Source organism: Oryctolagus cuniculus, chromosome 14 (genome assembly GCF_051225735.1).
Source record: "Oryctolagus cuniculus isolate XC-2025 breed Fujian yellow rabbit chromosome 14, ASM5122573v1, whole genome shotgun sequence".
In the NCBI taxonomy this organism is placed as follows: domain Eukaryota; kingdom Metazoa; phylum Chordata; class Mammalia; order Lagomorpha; family Leporidae; genus Oryctolagus; species Oryctolagus cuniculus.
This window is the reverse complement of record NC_142880.1, coordinates 62,240,325-62,260,440: the sequence shown is the minus strand read 5'-3', so window position 1 is coordinate 62,260,440 and position 20,116 is coordinate 62,240,325. Positions and strand designations below refer to the sequence as shown.

Below are 20,116 nucleotides of genomic sequence, written 5' to 3'. Positions count from 1 at the left end.
TTGGGGAAAAGAATCCTAAGAGGCAGATAAATGACTCCAACAGAAACAAGTCTTTCTCTAAGACTACAGGAAGTCCCTACCCTCTGTTCAGGAGGGAAGGCTTTTGCTCTTGTCCCAGAGTTAGAGGTCAAGGAAATAGCACTGGACATATTCACTCAACATTTAATCCAGTTCCCCCACCTGCCTCTGTATTAAGAGGTGGAAGGGCAGACCAACATTCACTAACTCAACTTCCCTATTTTCCCAGAAATGTCTTCCTAAAAGTGAAATCAATTTGACACTCTTGTTTTTGGCGTCAGTAATTTCCCTAGGCTCTAGTCATGACTTGCCAAGGCTATGGAAGACTTTTGAGTTCGCCCACTTCGATCTTATTTAGACAAGGTCATAGTCAAAGTGGAAGTTCTCTCCTCCCTTCAGAGAAAGGTACCTCCTTCTTTGATGACCTGTTCTTTCCACTGGGATCTCACTCGCGGACATCTTTCATTTAGGTCATTTTTTTTTTTTTTAAACAGAGTGTCTTGGCTTTTCATGCCTGAAATACTGTTGTCAACAACAGGAGTCACTGTGTACTTACTCCTCACGTGGGATCTCTGTGAATTAATGCTATAATTAGTACTCAAACAGTATTTTACACTTTATGTTCTGTGTGGGTGCAAACTGATGAAATCTTTACTTAATATATACTAAATTGATCTTCTGTATATAAAGATAATTGGGCCGGCACCACAGCTCAATAGGCTAATCCTCCGCCTAGCGGTGCTGGCACACTGGGTTCTAGTCCTGGTGGGGGCGCCGGATTCTGTCCCGGTTGCCTCTCTTCCAGGCCAGCTCTCTGCTGTGACCCGGGAGTGCAGTGGAGGATGGCCCAAGTGCTTGGGCCCTGCACCCCATGGGAGACCAGGAGAAGCACCTGGCTCCTGCCTTTGGATCAGCACGGTGCGCCGGCCGCAGCGCGCCGGCCACGGCGGCCATTGGAGGGTGAACCAATGGCAAAGGGAGACCTTTCTCTCTGTCTCTCTCTCTCACTGTCCACTCTGCCTGTCAAAAACAAAACAAACAAAAAAGATAATTGAAAATGAATTTTGATGTGAATGGAATGGAAGAGGGAGCAGGAGATGGGAGGGGTGCGGGTGGAAGGGAAGTTATGGCAGGGGGAAGCCATTGTAATCCATAAACTGTACTTTGGAAATTTATATTTACCAAATAAAAGTTTAAAAGTGAAATCAATGTTCTAAAAACCTTGAATAAAAGTTTAAAGGCACTCAAACAATACTTGATGGAGCATTTTCTGATTCATTAGTTTAGAAGGCACAACTCACAAGGACTGGGGAATGGGAAATGAGTATCAGAATAATCTTTGGAGTCCCTTAAAAACTACAAACTACAAGTTTAGATAGTTCCCCCTGCTCTCTCCCCATGAACAGTAAAAATTAAAACAAGAGATTACATTAAGTACTGTTCATGACTGAGAAGGGTTTTTTTCTTTCTTTTTATTTAATGGTTCAAGTATATTGAGATTGGAAAAATTTGAAGAACCATAGATCTGGATTTTATTTTAGGATATTTTCTGAAAGAGAGCTATACCTTGTCCTTTCTACATAGACATTGTTTTAGAACAAATCTGTTAGAATTAAGTTCCTGAAAGAGAAAGAAATATCTTTCTTTTTAACTAATAACAAGCTACAGAAAGGGTACAGCCCTGCTCTTTATGTCACTTTTCAATCTGCCTTGTCAACCAACAGAAGATAGTATTGTATTTTCACTGGGGAAGCTTAAAAGTAGGAATTTACACCAATTGTCTGGCTTTGTTTCTTTTTGTTTTGTGATAGAGATAATGAAATTCTCAGAGAATGCTTACCAGTGATCCAATCAGATAATTCAGCTAGGCTAAATTTGTGACTTTCACTGTTAAATGTTAAGAATAAAATAACTATTATACAATCAGCAATGATCATTGTATGTAGCATAGAAGTGTGTCTTTGGTGGGTTTTGTGTCCTTATTTTTTGCCTCCATTGGAATCTTAGGAACCCTGGAATCATGGGTCATTAACATGGTTAAAATCATGAAAGATCGAAGTCCTATATTTTCCCCCACTGACTCTGTACACAATGCCTGTGGCTACAGGGAAAAATGGTGAGAAATGCTATCTCTGTCCACCAGATTCTGAAAGCTTCTTGCCTTCAAAAAGTCCTTTTCAAAAGTCTCTCTCTTGATGAAGCTGCACTTTTTACTGTGATTTGGACCATCTACGCATGTAGGGGGTTGATATCAGTGGCTCAGTGTCACAAGTAGGCCAGAAAGGTTATAAGAACACTGTAACTATGAACAAAACCCATTCAATCCATAAATACCTTCTGGGGCAACCAAAGGTTGTAAATGCCAAATTCAAGATATTCTGAGAAGACAATATGCATGACAAGATGTATTTGGAGTTTGCACGAAAGTCTAATTCTGTGGGCAAAAATGGCTGATTTTGCAGATTTGAATTCACAGAAGAACAATTTAAGTTATATTAGTAAAAAAGTTTAAGTTTTGAAATTTTAGTTTGTTGCTCCGAGTGGCATGGTTCTGCCTTTAGCTAAAGTAATGGAACACAGGACCTGTTTTCATTCCCTCAACACAAAGGCAGTGCACTCATTCATTAAAACTTAAAAACGGAAAGGTATTTGAAGAAAAGGCATGTCTATCAATGTGTTTGGTCCTCAAAACAGTGACAAGTACAAATCAAATGGTAAGCTTACTAATTAAAGCCTTAATTAAAAGAAAAATCTAAGTGATCACAGAGATAGGCAGAGAAATCTACATTAACTCGTATTCTCTCATTTTATAGAAAATAATGGTGATTAAAATAACAGAACTCCAAAACGCCCCAATCATCCAAATAAAGCAAGAAATGAAAACCAGGGTGGGTGTTATGGTACACTGGGTTAAAGTGCCCCTTGGGATACCTGGATCCCATATCAGACTGCCTGGTTTAAGTCCGCCTTCACTTCTGACCTAGCTTCCTGCTAACATGCCTGGGAGACAGTAGATGCTGGCTCAAGTGCTTGGGCCCCTGACAGCATGTGGGAGACTGGGATGGAGTTCTTGGCTCCTAGGTTCAGACTTGCCTAGTCTTAGTCATTGGAGGTAGTTGGGGAATGAACCAGTGGATCAAAGATCTCTGTCTGCTTTTCAAAGAAAAACCAATGAGAATGAGAAAACCCAACAAGTTACTGAACAAACTGTGACAAAATAAACTGCTCCCTTTTACTCTAATAATTACAGTAACTGCTGCTTCATCTCAAAAACTGATTTCAGTTGTAAACATGAAATAAAGTGTATCCTTAGAGCCTGGATGGTTTGCTAAGGGAATGCCTTTCAGCAAAATTTGTCTTTTTTTGATGCTGACAAAAATATCCATCCACGGAAGAATCACTGATTCTATCTTAATTTTCATACTTGCTCTTCAGTGTGAGTACACTGAAAGGGAAAATGTTAGCATTATATAATGTGCCAAAGCAAAACTGACTCAATTTGGTTTTACACATTTGGGTCCTCTTCCTCCTCCATCTGAGCAATGTCTGGAATCATTCTGAATGCCAAAGGAAATATTCTCCCTAACAAAAATGTATTTGAAATTGAGTGTATCTTGATTGAATGTCAGAAATGAAAATATTTATTTGGAAGGATTGAGGATGCTTTGCTCCAGGGAAACTCATGGAGGCTAATTTTGCCTTTTTTTTTTTTTTTTTTTTTTGCACTGCAAACAATTAAATGATTTCATTCAAGTATTCTTTGCATTATGACTGGCTTGTGGCTGAAAATAGAGACTGGTCAGCAGTGAGTGCTGGTTGAGTACTCACAGTGCTTGAAGAATATTTTAAGAGGAAAATGATCTAAGCAGATTCTTATTTGAAACTACAAAAGACCAACACATTTCTAACAATGTAATCAAAGAAAAACAACTGAAAACATCTACTTTACAATGTATTGTCTTATGGGGCTTTATTTTACTGGAAGAGACGCCTCTTGGCTAGTGCTATCAGCGTTTGGAATAGAGGTGATTTCAGGAGGAACAGCTAAGGGGGCAGTTCTATCCCTGGCCTTTATACCCCAGCAGCACCACTCACATGGGCGAACGCAGCGTACTTGTAAATCCATGCCGACAGCTCTGCTTCCCTCACATTGCACTGTGTGTCCTCCACCGAGACAGGGATGGCTCGGACCTGCAACATTTCAAAGGATCTTTTTCTCAGAAGGATCCTTTTGAATGTTATTTGTGCATACTATGGAAACCAAGTTTTCCAAGATTTAGGAACCACTTGGTGAAATTTTCTCCTTAGAGAGACCACAAATATGATACCACAAAATGTTTTTCTTGGGGAAAATCTATCTTTCTACGGGGGGAGGTGGAAATCATCTTTATCAACATGAACAAACTCTCCCAGAGCAGCTGTAAACCCTTGGGTGGCTCACATAGAAGCACTAATAGCAAAACTTAATCAAAACAGAGCCAGGCTGTCTGCCTTCATGCAGCTTGCACTTGGAGAGAAACCCTGGTCCCGAGCCACCAAAAGCAAATCCCAGGGCTGGAGAACAAAGGGCACACACAGACTAGAGTGTGTTTTTGTCCAACCACAGCAGCCAGACAGTACTGAGCATTTAGATTTCCAAAAAGTTAGGATATTTTGTTTATTATTTTGAGGGTTTTTAATTTTATGCCCCTTGTGTGGATTTCAACACAGAAGAGATAATCTGAAAAAGCAAAAAAATAAACAGAGGAAACCAACCACCAACTGCTAGTGAAAAAAGCCAGTCCTTGTTATTCAGGAGAGTCCACTCAATCCTCTATCAGCATTCTTTGAAATTCCAGCATATCCTTAGACTGACCAATAATCCAGCCTGTCTCCAGCAGTTGCTCTGAGGTTTTGAAGGAAGATAATGCTGCCTCTCTTGACATCAACTTTGAAAGATTCAGTCACCTCTAGTTTTCCCTTTACTACATACTTTTCTCCACAAAGCATTACGTGGCTGAAATTTAGTTTACACCAGAGGGTTTTTTTTTTTTTTTTGGGAGGGGGGGTTCTTTAATGAACACAAAAGAATGAATTTTAATCAGCATATATAAGGGTACTTCAAAAAGGCTGTGGAAATGGAATAAAAGGTTCAGCTTACTTTGGTGCAAAAATGTTTTGTGCATACAAAGGGCTTTCAAAAAGTTTATGAAAAATCATGAAAAAAAAACCATGAATGGATTTTAACATTTTTGCATTAAATTTTTAAATTCTATTTTTCCACAAACATTTTGCAGTACCCTTGTGCATTCCTTACAAATCAGAAAGACAATGTCAATAATCCACACAGGAACATGCTTGGGTTGTAGGTATATTCAGGAATAAAAATTAGTAACAATAGATGCCATGAAAAACTGGCTCATTAAATAAAAGAAAAAGGTCTGTAGCTCCTGCCAGGAATTCATGACATGTGATGGAAGCTGAAAGAAACCTCAGAATGACTGAGAGCTGTCAGGTTAACCTTTCCAACAAACTTCACTTTTCCCTTTTCCTACTGAAGGGCCAAGACAGGGGAACTCATTCCTCAAATATGCAAGGTTCAAGATTGAGGTTGGAGGGGTTTCACATGTGTTCAGAAGTGGAGGAAGTATCCTAAAGAACACTAAAAAACATGATTGTAGGGGCTTTCTTACAGTCATTCAATTGCAGACACCTTTGGAAAGATTTTTTTTTTTCTTAATTTGACAGGTAGAGTTATAGACACTGAGAGACAGAGAGAGACAGACAGACAGACACAGAAAGAAAAGTCTTCCTTCTGTTGGTTCACTCCCCAAATGGCCGCTATGGCCGGTGCTGTGCCGATCTGAAGCCAGGAGCCAGGTGCTTCCTCCTGGTCTCTCATGTGGGCACAGGGGCCCAAGCACTTGGGCCATCCTCCACTGCCTTCCCAGGCCACAGCAGAGAGCTGGACTGGAAGAGGAGCAACTGGGACTAGAACTGGTGCTCATATGGGATGCCAGCACCGCAGGTGGAGGATTAACCAAGTGAGCCACTGCGCCAGCCTCCAATTGCAGACACCTTTGGAAAGCAGGCATTGACTTTGTGAACTGAAAAGAACTGAATTGCAATTATAATGCATTGGTAAAAGCATTACAGTGAATACATACAAAACTATGGTAAAAGACTTAAAGATAACTTTCAGCAAAAGGTCATTCTGTGACAATTGCTTTAAGTAGCACTCTGACCTCAGAATCAGCCCTTAAGGCATTCTGGTCTGGCTGAAAAGCCCACAAGAACATTTTAGGCGTGGAAAGCCAAGAAACTGTGGCAAAAAATGTCCTACTTGAAGAACCCAGGGTAAGACTCCAGTGGAAAGAAGTGGTCATTAAAGAAGGATGTACTTTTCTTTGAAGGGAGGAGAGAACTTCCACTTTGCTTATGGCCTTGTCTAAATATTGAAGGGGTTTGTGAATTCAAAAGACTTCCAAAGCCTAGGCAGCTCGTGTCAAGAGCCTCGGGTGATCACTGATGTCATACATAAGAGTGTTAATTGTTAAATTAACAACAGGAGTCACTGCACTAACTTCCCACTCAGGATCTCTGCCCTCAGAGAGTTGTATTATGAGATTTAACAGTAAAACTTGTTCCAAAAGATTTCATTTTAGTGTATTAAGTGGAGAATGTTCCTATGTCTCATAAGTTCTAGTTATGTCAGCGCCCAACTCCACTGCTTGTTTTCTTAGGTGCTTCTTTAATTAATGATAAAACTTGTCCTCAAAGACTTAACTTTATTTTAATGTACTAAGCAGAGGAAATTCTTATGTCTCATAAGCTACATTTATGTCTAAGTGCTCACAAAAGATGTATTCTTGGATGCTTCTTTAAAGTTAATTAAGTTTCTCAAAGTGAAATTAACTTCAAGATGCAATGACTTTGAACAACCCTTGTCTTGACTGATAAAGAATTTTTTTAGATACAAATTGTTGAACTCTTTACTTACTATAGACTTAATCTTCTGTGAAATAAAGTTAATTGAAAATAGATCTTAGTATAAAATAAGACTGGGAATAGGAGAGGGAGGAGGAAGAGGGGTGAGAGTGTGGTTGGGAGGGTGGGTACGGTGGGAAGAATCACTAAATTCCTAAAGTTGTACTTATGAATTGTATAAAGTTTGTACTCCTTAAATAAAAGGTTTCTTTGGAGGAAAAAAAAAGCCATTCTGTGAATTGAGCTATACTTGGGAGATGGAAACAACTGGTAAAATCCATCTCACTCCAGTGAGATCTGTCTCAGCACTCCAGTCTTTGTATCCACACTCCTTGGAGGGAGCCCAGTGTGTGATTCAGAGGTCTTCTTCCTGCAGTCTGAATTTCTCCCCACCCCCACCTCACCCCAGCCACCTCCTTGGCACAACCGCAGGGGTGGTTGAGGAATGTCTCCACTTAGAGAGATATCTGATAACTGCCCCAAGATACTGGACAGTTCAAATAGCTGTATGACTCATCCCTTTAAGAGAATCCAGGACAGGGAGAAAGCAATTTGAGTCACAGAGTATATACTGCACTTTAAAACTCTGCCTAGAAATTATAACCTTCAAAGGCTTCACTGATAAGCAAATACCATTTGGAATGCTATGTTCAAAAGAATTGATGGAACGTATTACACCTACCTTTAAAAAAATCTGAGGTTTTAAAAAAATGACAAAACTTGCTACTTTAACCATTTTTAAGTGTATAGTTCAATAGTGTTAAGTATAATCAAACTGTTGTGTTATCTACCTAATTTTTAGTTAAATTTATTTTTAGTCATTCTAACTGAAGTAATTAACATATTTTAATAGAACAAAATTATAATTGATAACTTTACTATCTACACTTTAAAGGATTTCCAACAATTAGTGTAGATAAAGTCTTTTTTATTTATTTATTTATTTTGACAGGAAGTGTTAGACAGTGAGAGAGAGACAGAGACAGAGAGAAAGGTCTTCCTTCCATTGGTTTACCCCACAAATGGCCGCTATGGCCAGCACGCTGTGCTGATCCGAAGCCAGGAGCCAGGTGCTTACTCCTGGTCTCCCATGTGGGTGCAGGGCCCAAGGACACTGCACTCCCGGGCCACAGCAGAGAGCTGGCCTGGAAGAGGGGCAACCGGGACAGAATCCGGCGCCCTGATGGGGACTAAAACCCGGTGTGCCAGTGCCGCAGGCGGAGAATTAGCCAAGTGAGCCGCCGCGCCGGCTGATAGTCTTGATGTATAAGGTTCACCATTTTTGAAATATAAAATGCACAATTATAATGCCTAGATTATGTATCTCATGACTTCTAAGTTTTAGCTAAAACATAAATATCTGCAAACAAAAACAAGAGTTCCTCCCACGCTTATGACAAAGTGCTGGGATTGACTCAGCTCTGGCCATTGTGGCCATCTGGAGAGTGAACCAGTGGATGGAAAATCTCTCTCCTTCTTTCTGTCTGTAACTCTGCCTCTCAAATAAATAAATCAATCTTAAAAAAAAATAGAAATTCTTCTAAAATCATGATGGGTGTATACTTAAGTTTACTGAAAGTTATTAAATTGTATACTTTAAGCAGGTAAATTTTATGTACATGAATTTTGAGTATATCTCGGTAAGTCTGTTAAAGAATAAGATAGACCTAGATAAACCTAGGTCTATCAAGAAATAATTTTAGGGAATATATACAAATAAAAGAATCTCTCTATTGTAAAATGTTTTACCATTTTAGTTATTTTATTTGAAAGATGGAGAGGGAGAGAGAGAGGAGGGGAGGAAGAAGAGGGAAGAGAGGAAGGAGAGGACTCTCCCATCTGCTGGTTCACTCCTCCTCCTTCAATGCCTGCAATAGCCAGGACTGAACCTAGGTCCCCTAGGAACCCAATTACTTGAGCCATCACCTGTTGCCTCCCACGGTTTGCACTGGCAGGAAACTGGAGCTAGGAGCTGGAGCAGGTATCAAGCTCAGGAACTCCGATGTGGACTCAGTGTCCTAGCCAGCATCTCCCCAGTGCTAGGCTAACACTCATCCCCAGTTCCTATCTTTTTAAGGATCAAGGGGAGGTTGGTGGTGTGGAAGGCAGAGCTTGATAACAAGTTTGTTTCTAGCAGTAGAAAGCCTATTCATTGCTACAAATGCATCTTTCACATAAGAAAAAAATGCTTGCATGGTGTATGCAGCATTTTTCAAGCCCTTGACCTCATGTGGGGGTTGTTATGCTAAAGTTCAGATGTCTATTTAATGGCATTTTATACAGTGACTTCAAATCAGATTCCCATAGGACATCTGCATTCCATACGCTAAACCCAAAATGTTCTCTAAAATCAAATAATGACATTGTGTGCCAAATTCAGAGAAAAAAAATAATAAAGTTAATAGCTTGAATTCTCTCCATTTGAAAACTTCACATTTTTTTTTACCCTTACTTTCTACTTGTCTGAATGCTAATGGAAAAAGGGCTTGAAAGCTATGAAGTATTATACTTAAATGATATGTGAAATGGTCAGTCATGCTTAGATTCAATAGTCCATACTGCTTAGGGAAACATGCCTATAGTTTTACTTTTATACGGCACAAGAGCCATATTTTCTCAGAGTAAATGTGTTCTTATTTCACATTACAGAATTTGAGAGGCAAAAGTGTTTGTATCCATAAGTGTTATGAATTTGGAGAACTACTGCATTGTTGTCTGGCTCTAAAATTATCCTTGGAGTCTATGCTAAAGGAATGCTTTCAGGTATGTTGTTAAAGATGAGGTGTCAAGACAAGACTACCAAATTCTATTCCAACGTGAAAAAGAAAATGGTAAGATTCCAATAGTTATTAGTATTTCCATTTCCCTTAAATACCTAGCGTGTAGTTAAATAATATCAGCATAAGGATTATTTCTATAAATCATTATAATTTGGAAAATTGATATAATTTCAGAAAGTTAGCTTTAAAATTAACATCAGCTCCTAGCACAAACACCTTAGAGAACACTACATTCAAATTGTAGCTCAATTACAGCTAATCTAGTTCAGAAACATTGAAATACAGAAACAAATCATGGAAATTTTTCAAATTAAGAAAGGGTTACCAACATTAGAAACACAGTCAAACTGGGGCTGGCACTATGGCATAGCATATGGGTGCCAGTTCAAGTCCCGGATGCTCCGCTTCCAATCCAGCTTCCTGCTATGGTCTGCGAAAGCAGTAGAAGATGGCCCAAGTCCTTGGGCCCCTGCACCCGTGTGGGAGACCTGGAAGAAGCTCCTGGCTCCTGGCTTCAGATTGGCGCAGCTCTGGCTATTGTGGCCACTTGTGTAGTGAACCAGCGGATGAAAGACCCCCCCCCCTTCTGCCTCTCTAACTCTTTCGAATAAATAATTAAAAATTGTATAAGAATAAAAAAATCACAATCAGATTATTGTACTTTTTGGAGTAGGAAGGACTTTGGGGAAAAAAGAGCAAACATATAAAGTTAGGTGTGCACATAGACACACATCGTGCTATAGTGAAAAAAAGTGTGTCCCCAAATTTCATAGCATAAATATGTTATTGCATCGTCTCCTGCTAAAGCTGTATCATGGTCTGGCTGCAGGAGGATTTTGGTGATTAACACAAAGCACTGGTGCAAAAACTTGTACAGTAAGTGAGGAGCAAGTCAAGAGCTTGGTTAGCAACTATTTCAAGTGATTGGCAGCTGTTGGTATATGTGTATGTGTATGTGATGGGGCATTCAAAAAACCATGAGATATGTTTACATCATCTTAAATTATTATACTTCTCTTATGTTACCTTTGTTTTTAGAAATATAATGAAATATGATATTTGCTTCAAAATAATCCAGTGGTAGGAAGGGGTACAGGTGGGAAAGGGATGTAGTTGGGAGGAGTTCCAGGGGTATTGCAGTTGAAATAAAATTGTGTGCTTACATATCTTTCCCCTCTCCCAGGGTACTGACAAATCCTGGTAACATGGAGGTCATTTTAACAGGCTGAACCTACAAAGCTTACAATCATCTTGCTCTTCTCACTTCTTAAAAAAAATTCTATTTATCCACTTGAAAGGCAGACAGAGAGACCAACTGAGAGACACAGGGACAAAGATCTCCCACCTGCTGGTTCACTATCCAAATGCCATAACAGGGACTGGGCCAGATTACAGCCAGGAACTCAGATCTCAATCTGGGTCTCCCACATGGGTGGCAGGGACCCAACTTTGTGAGCCATCACCTGCTGCCTTCCCAGGGTGTGCAGTAGCAGAAGTTAAACACAGAAGCAGAGCTGAGACAAACTCCAGCACTCCAATGTGGGATGAGATTAGTAAGACTCAAGCAAGGTCTTAATCACTATGCCAAATGCCTGCCCCGGCTTCCTAAAAGACCAGCCAACGCCTCCTTCTGACTTGTTTACTTGCCCCCAAAGGATCACAGAGCTTGGTACCGGCCGCCTTTAATCCAATGCCCTACTAGAGGAAACTCCCTTGGTTAACTTAGGGGAAGTTTCTTCCCTTTGAAGAAACCCAGATGGAAACTCAAGGAAAAGAAACACAAAGATGGTGAAACCCACGTCCCCATGTGAGGAAGTCCCTTTGAGAACAGTGCTGCGCTGGTGCTGTCTATGTTGATGGGTTCGTGAACAAGCGTAAGGATGGGGAGTGCACTGGCTTGCAGACGGGGCACTTGAGATTGTTGCAGGATCTTCTTCACCAAGAAGCTAGAAGCAGTTCATCTTGCCTGGTCAAAGTATTTGCAGAAACATAGACTTGGGAACCCAGACTCCACCCAGTCAACATTAGATGTTTCAATCAGGCAAATCAGTCCAACAACAGAGAATATTACAACCTCAAAGCTTGCTTTCTACCTATCATGAAATGACCACTCAACACTGAACACACGGGAGACAGGATACTGCCCATGACACTGCCACGGAAACTGACTGCGGGACCACCTCTCTGTCTTGGTCTCTAACTCCATCTCTAGCTCTTTTTGTCTCTCGCTCACAAAAACTCCTGCATCTTTTTCTTTGGCTTTATGGGACACAGAGAAGTAGAAGTCTTTTATAATGGAATGCAGGTCAGCAGACAATTCCAGTGTAAGCAGTTCCGAAGTCCATTCAAACCAGAGTCCATAGACTGCGCGGTTGTCTCTGTGGTGTGAACGTGTATGTGCGTGTGTGTGTACACACATCGCTGTCACATTTTGGTCTATATACTTCCATATACACATACAAATAGGAAGCATTAATGCACCACTTGAGTAACAAAAATAACTTTAAATGAAACCATATGTAATCTACAATGGGCAATATCCTGCATTTTTGAGAGTAGGAGAAAAGCATTTTTGGGGAGTATGAGAAAATGTAGCCTTTTTGGAAGGTAATTTAGCCGCATCTCTCTGGATTTTAAATGCATGCACCTGGTGCTCTAATGACTACCTTTAGTAACTGATCAGTCAGAAACAGAACATGAAGATATGTTACCTGCAGATTTATTTGAAGTAGCAAACTATTACAGATATCTAACCAGTGATAAGGCATATCTGCATATACTAATACAGGAGAATATTTGTGAGACACTTTTGATCAAATAAAGTATACTGTGGAATAGATATGACTCTGTTGACAAAATGGCATATTTGTGTGTAAGCTTTTAAAAAGGATGTGAAAGATTAACATTTTTTAGTTGTTATTGAATATCAGGCAAAGTTCTTAATGATCTATAGGTATTAATTTGCATATTCACAACCATCCAGTGAGGTAGGCTTTCCCATTATCCACATTTTGTAGATGAGAAGACTGAAGCAGAGAGAGATTAAAGTAGTTTATCCAAGGTCATTGACCATGGAAGCGGTCAAGCTGGGTTTGAACTCAGTCTGGCCCAAACACTCCACCCGTTACCATGTACTACTTCCTTAACAGGTTACTGCAGTCCCCTCTGCAAGGCAGCATTTCACTCTTCATTATATGCACGGCAATGTTTATGTGTCATTTCAAACACGCTCTGTACTGCTTTTATAACTAAAAATAACCATTTGAGTCTAGCAGTTAAGACATTGGTTAAGACTCCCATGTCCATCAGAGTACCTGGGTTCAATGTCTGGCTCTAGCTCTTGAGCCCAGCTCCATGCTAATGAGGACCCTGGGAGGCAGCAATGATGGCTCAATAATCGTGTTCCTGTCATGCACATGGAGACCAGAACTTAGTTTCTAGCTCCTGACCTCAACCTAGTTCTGCCCAGTCCTGGGACTCTGAGCAATTCACACTGTGGTGCCGTGACTGTGACGAGAAGACAATGAACACACCCCTCTGACAGCACGTATTGGTAGGGACCATCGGACAGCCAGGGAAGGTTCCCTGGAAGAGGGGGTATCTAAGTAAGGACCGTGGCACCAGAGAACAAAGACCAACTCTAGAAAAACTGTAAAGTGGCAGCTTTCCCCCCAGGTGGACAGCAGAATCAGCTGCAGAACTATAAAGAAATGTTAACTCCCATTCCCAAGTAATTTCAGAACTCTTGGAAGGAAAAGGGGTTGAATTCTGGGCAGTACCTCCACGTAGCGAAATTAATCTGAGTGGCATAATATGATGACACTTCAAAAAGTTTAAAATAGAATTAAAATGTAAATTTTGGTGCAAAAAATTTGCAATTCATGCATTGATTTTTTTAATGTGCATTTTCTATGGATTTTTTGAGGATCCCTGGCATGTCTTCACAGAACCTGAGCTCTAGACGTGAGAAGTGCAGAAGGTGGTGCCTCTCTTCAGAAAGGCCCACCCCTACCCTACCAGCACCCCCAATCCTCAAGTGCAAATGGCCAGGACAGAATTGGCAACTCGCCCTCCCAGAAACCATCATCCTATCAAAGAAAGGCACTGGTTCCCAGCACCTCCCAGAGACCCAAGGTCATTATCAAATTGATCCTTTAAGAAGGAAAAAAATCGTATTTTCCTTAGAAGTTAAAGAAACCTATAATTTTTCCATTTTAACTTAAAAAAAAATCCTCTAAGCAAGAACTGATGAAAACGGTGGGCTGGGAGTGGGAGGTTGGCTTAGCAGTAAGAGCCACATCTCACACTGGAGTACCTGGTTTGATACCCACTTCTGTCCTCACTCCAGCTTCCTGCCAATGCAGATCCTGGGAGGCAGTGATCATGACTCAAACAATTGGGTCCCCGCCACCCATACAGGAGACCTGGTTTGCATTGCCAGCTCATGGCTTTAGTCCTTCCCAGCCCTGGCCATTGCAGGCATTTGGGGAGTGAACCAGTGGATGGGAGCTCTCTGTCTTTCTCATTCTGTCCCTCCGCTAAATAACAATAAAGCAACACAACCACCACCACCACCTGCTAGCTGGAGGCTGCTGAAGTGAACAGCTAAGAGTCTCCAACTGCCCCAGCCTAAGGCCTCTGCAAAGTAGCCTCCCAGGCTGGGGCCTCTGATCTTTCCACTGAAGAACTGTTCCATTTCCACCACAAAAATCTTTCCCCAAACACCGAATTCTGCGGAATTTCATTGACCACAAGCTTCACTCCTCTAAGCCAATGGTTTGTTGCTGCTGGTAAAATAGCCCGACACAACCTCAGCCTATGTCAAAAGGCCACCGTCCCTCCCTCCCCAGCTACGGGATACCCGGAGCACCAGGACCAGTTTTAGGAAGACAGTGGGGCGTGCGGAGGCAGCCAGGGTGAGGAAGGCTGAGGGGCGCAGGACGGGAGGAACCCGGAAACCTAGCTGTGCTCAGGTGCCCGAGACTACCAGGTGCACTCCTGATACCAGCTGAAAAACTGCCGTCCTCCGTGGCTCCACAGGGCACAGGGAGGACCAAGGGGGACCCTCTAGGAGGTAGACGCCCAGCTCGGCAGGAGACGCCAAGAACGCAAGGTTCAGGCGGGAATTCATGGCCCCCTCCTGGGGTGCTGGTGGGGAAGATTCCTGTTAGGGTCCAAGATGGTGACAGCCTGGGACAGGCTGGAGTCTCCCAGGCCACCCTCTGAAAGGAATGGCTTCTGTGGTTGAACTCCTACCAAGCACCTTTCTCCTGCCTTCCTATCCATGAAGCCATGTTCCTTAGGGTTACCTTTGCTGGGAAACTCACAGGGCCTCACCTCCGGCTCTTATTGCATTTAATGGTGAGACTCAGATGTGAGGAAAATAAGGCAGTACAGAAGGAAGAAGGCCTCTACTTCCAGGCTTAGTGGGTGCCTTCCCGGCAGGAGAGCATGGATGCTGGAGAGGCAGGGGAAAGAACCAGTCCCATAGTGCCTTGCCTAATTTGTGCCCCACGAGGCTCCTACCACCTGTGATCCCATTACCCTGGATATTGCAATCATGGGTATTTCCCAAGTAGGGTCCTCATCTTTTTAGAATTTTATTTGCACTTATTTGAAAGGCAGAGTGACAGAGAGAGCACATGTATGAGAGAGAGATTGAGAGAGTTAGCAAGAGATTCCATCTCCTGGTTCACTCCCCCAGATACTAGCAACAGTGGGACAGGGCCACATGCGTGGAAAGACCAAGTTCTTGAGGTGTCACCTGCTGCTTCCCAGGGTGTGCATTAGCAGGAAGCTGGATGGGCAGCAGAGGAGCCAGGACTGAAACCCAGGGACTCGGATACAGGATACAGGCATCCAAGTGCCCATGCCAAGAACCTTGTCTTCCCCATTTTGCTATCCTCAGATCCCTGAAATGTAGCTGACACATCACAACCTCAATAAACGCTTATTGAACAAAGTAGTCATTAATGGAAGACGTTTTCCAGGATGGCTATGCTTACGTGACTTTGCCCATATCTCACCAAAACCTCAATCCATGAAAAACAAAGTGGCAATCGATTTCTTTGATTCCTTTCTATATAATGCTAAAAAGCCAGGTGACAGCTTTAACTCCCCCACCCCAACCCCGAGTGGTTCCTCCCACTATACCCTCCAGCCCCCTGTGTGGAAAAGCACATAGCTCAGGCCCCCTCCCCACCTGTCTGTGAGCAGCCCATTGGCTGCAGAGGGTCTGCGCCAGAGCTTCTTCATGGCTGCTTTGTTCTGAGGCTGTTTGAGTGCCGAGACAGGTTCCGTTGGCCTCAAGTCATGGCCGGCCACAAAGTATCCGCTCACAGCATGTGAGTGGCCTGTGGAATTCACCGCCCTGTGGACTCCAGGGTGCCACACCTGGGGCCGAGTTCCTCAGGGAAGACGGGGCCGTTGTATAACCAACGATAATATTTAGAACTATGCAGCTGTGATGCGGTAATCGAATCCCATGCTGCAGGGCAGAAACTAATCTCCTCCAGTGGTGAGGGAGGAACCCTCCTCGGCTCCTATTAACTTCAGTGTTTCTTCAATTGACTTTCATAGAGAAGTAGTCACTGCAGGGATCACAGACAAACGAGACTTGCGGAAGCTGGAGCCTTCCCTTCGTGTCGCCAAACTCACAGTCCATCTTCTTACTCTAAAACTTCCATTGGCACAATGCAAACTGCCAGAGGACAGCGCCTCCTGCTGCTGCTCTTGCACCCAAAAGCCACCACGAACTGAGCACCTACTCTGTGCCACGCAGAAATCCTCACAACCACACCATGATACAGATAGTCTTATCACCTCCCTTTTGCTGAGAATGAAGTTCAAGCAAGTTCAAACTCCTCCCCTCCCAAAATACTTTCTAATTTCAATGCAGTGCGGTGAGGGAGTAGGAAGAGGAGAAATCCACAACTCTTTTCTTACCCTGAAGTGCCCAGAGTATTCAGACAAGCCTCAGCTATGACCCACAGCCATGACAATGAATAACTTAAAATATTAAATTTCTCTTAAGTGAATTTGGTTCTCATTTCTGGAAGACCGTAACCAACTCTTCACATGCCCAAGAATTTTTTTGTTGTTGTTGTTCTCTTGTGGGAAATGCAACTACAACACAAACTTAGTTTGCTGTTTTTGCAACTGTCATTTTTCAGATGCCAAAGAGGACATATTTTGAGATGTAACATTTACTGCTTTTACTTTTGTTATCAGGTAAGACAACCATTTCTGTTTTCAAATTATTTTGGGTAGAAGAGAGACTTGGTAGAGTTTTTCAAGGACAGATGGGTTCTAAGGATCTCCTGTCCTTGGTGACGTTAAGGAGGAAGCTGGTGGATCACTTGGGAGGGACACTGCAGGGATGGGTTCCCACGGTGACCTAAGTCCAAGGGTTCTGGTGCTATGAAACTGCTTCCATTGTTACGGGCATATGGATCTTGATTTAGATTCCTAGTTCTAGCCTTCACATAGCCAAGAATTCAAAGAAGAGGCATAAATACAGTGCATAGAGAGTAGGATTTACTTAAAAGGGAGTGAATATCCATTCACACATGAGTGTGGGTACCCCCACACAGAGGGATTCTCATCATGGAAGAGTTGGCCATGAGGAGAGACCATGGGAGGAAGCCAGGAATGGGCTCATAAGCGAGGTCCAGAAGCCAGAAAGCAAAAGGGAAGGCTGTTCCCATGTGTATCAGCCCCTTTTATGAGATACAGGGTCATGCTCTACTTGAATATACAAACATGGTGGAGTTTAGTGTGTGTAAGGCTCTGTGGGAAGCTCGTGGCACCTCCACATGGAGCTTAGCTCCCACGTGGCCATAATAGTGTCTCCTCTGTCCTGGTCCCAGGAGAGACACAGGTGCATCATGGGAAAGTGGGCATACTGGATTGACATGTAAGGGGGTGAAGTTCTACTGCAGTGCTTCACAGAAATTACAAAAAAACTTCTTCCAGCTTCATTTATTCCTAACTCCTACGGAGCTCCCCCACGTTACCATATGAAAGCATGTGTCACTCTTCAATTCTCTTTCAATTCTTTGGATTAAAGGAAGACAAAGTCTCATTTTGAAAACATACATTTAAAGCCGTGTTAATATTGGCTAATTTTCCCTCTTTAAAAAAAAAAAAAAAATGAAAGTGAGGGGTAGGGTGTTGGTCTCAGGCTTTCAGCCTTTATTAGGCAATTGTATCAATTTCAAATTTCCGGCACAAGTTTATTTTCTTCACAAGACAAGCAGATTTCCATTTTTAGTAATGACTTGAGGCATTGAAAGAAAAGTGATTTAAAGAAAATTTTACATAGATGAAAATACGGATGGGACCCAAGTTAGAAAATTCTTTGGAATAAACAGTCCTGGCTCTCCAAAAATCAGATTTGTGATAAAATGTTCTTAAACATGAAATTCTCTTTCTTGTTGGGACAGCAGAGAATCAGGCTTATTTCCCTTTTAGTTGGAACTGGAAGGGACTTCACTTCCAAATATTGTACAAGGTGAGGGATGTGGGGAATTTCTCTCCTCCGTAGCCCCCATACAACTTCCTGGGGGGGAGGGGGGCTATAGCTTTGCATTTAAGTATTCCCAGTGTCTAGGGTTCAGTGTCTGACATTGAAAGAGCTCAATAAATAGCTATGACTAAGTTGAGTGAATGTGAAAGATAAACTTCATTCATTTCCTAATCCTCCCTCCGTGAGCTGGACCAGGGGCCCCAAACACTGCTGCAGCTTTTGCCGCTGCTGTTGCTACCCCAGACTCACCTCTTCCACTTGCGATTTGCCCAACTCCACAGTTGTCTGTCAGAAGCTCCCCACCTCCAGAGAACGGGGGTGACACCAGACATGTCTTTCCAGGTGAGGGATTGAGGGAATGCACACTTAGAATGAGAATAGAAGAAAGTTCTAGGTGGCCAAGCAGATGTGCAGGGAGGAGCTGGTAGGTATGCCCACACAGCACAACTAGATATGGCACTTAATTATTACCAGTGATTTTAGTCAGGGTGAGCCAGCCAAACCAACTCATACTTCTGGCATGAAATATCTACTTTGGCGGCCTCTCTTGACCAAGTCAATAGAAATCGTTGCCAACTCTATTTTATTGTGTGGTATGTTGGCACAGACATATTCTTCTTGTTCAAAAAAGTAGGTACCTGAGTAAAAAATCTAGCCAGTGGGCTTTCTCCCAGCTTCTCTCAGGCAGTTTCTGGAATGTTAGTACACATCAAAGATGTTTGAAAAGATTGGAATTTCAGATTCAGGAGAAGGAGACTGTGGCTTATGGGGGCATTAGATTGACAACTCACAAACACACATATTTCAAGTATAAAATGTACCTTTAGTACAATTAAATATATAGAATATTTCCTAGAATCTTTCAAGACAAAGTGCCTGGACTACGAAATGCGAATTATATAGTGCATTTCAATTTCTATCTACACAGAGCCTGGGGATTTTGAACATTGGAGTACTGAGTCTTGGGAGCATTGTCCCACTGGGAATGCTTTCCATGTAAGCATGACCTCTGAATTCTTAGTCTGGTGTCCCAGTCAGGTGCTGAAAAGATCAGGGCAGCTACTGGACAATGTAGTTATAACCCAGAAGATGGAGAGGAGAGGCGTTCCAATAGCTATTTTTTAGCTAGTAATAAACATGACACCATTATGTTATTAGCTAGTAATAAACACGACACTATTATGTTATTAGCTTTGGCATGGGACAGCCTATGGTTGAGTTAAGCAACAACTGAAATCCAGTGAGAGCAGGCTGGGTGCATGAGTTTAGCAGTGCATTGCTTATTATTGCTAGCATTGACATTAAAACCCGAATTCTGATATTGGTGGCTCAAGGAGTGGATCAGACCTGCAGACGCGCTTGGCTTGGCTTGTGGTATTTTGTGAATTGGATCAACATTTAAAAATCTAAAGGTTCTTTGAAAAATTCGGATTCCTGGATTCTCTTGGCAAACAGGAAGACCTGGCCCTGTTGACACACGGCAACAACTGGCTGGAGCTGAAGAACCTCACACTCTCCGGGCCCCAGTTGTCTCCTTGCCTTCCCTCTTCCCCCATTATTTTGCAGTCGAGGATTAATCTCCATTTATCATCCCACTTGTCCCCGTTACTTCTCTTGTTGAAAAGAAATAGTTCTCTGTAGCCATGACTCCATCAAAGTAGAAAGACAAAAATTACCAGGAAGGACAGCTTTATGAATATTCACACATCATGTGCTTGACCACTGGACACATCTGAAATTGCTTTTCTCTTCTAAAATAAGGGAGTCCGAGTTTCTTCCCCACCTAAGCAACATATTGTCCAATGACATGGCCCAACACACCTGG

General features: G+C 42.3%; 1 protein-coding gene and 1 long non-coding RNA gene across 6 annotated transcripts in view; both read right to left on the bottom strand.

Annotated features, from left to right (window-relative positions):
* The window catches only part of SLC1A3 (solute carrier family 1 member 3), a 94,153-nt gene that overhangs the window by 38,154 nt on the left and 35,883 nt on the right, over positions 1 to 20,116 (bottom strand). The window lies entirely within an intron of this gene.
* LOC149122349 (uncharacterized) overlaps positions 1 to 20,116 on the bottom strand; it is a 41,591-nt gene extending 21,475 nt beyond the window's left edge. For all 3 annotated transcript variants that reach the window (XR_016220148.1, XR_016220147.1, XR_016220149.1), the window contains exon 1: positions 1 to 20,116. This exon is cut by the window's left edge. This is a non-coding gene — a long non-coding RNA (uncharacterized LOC149122349).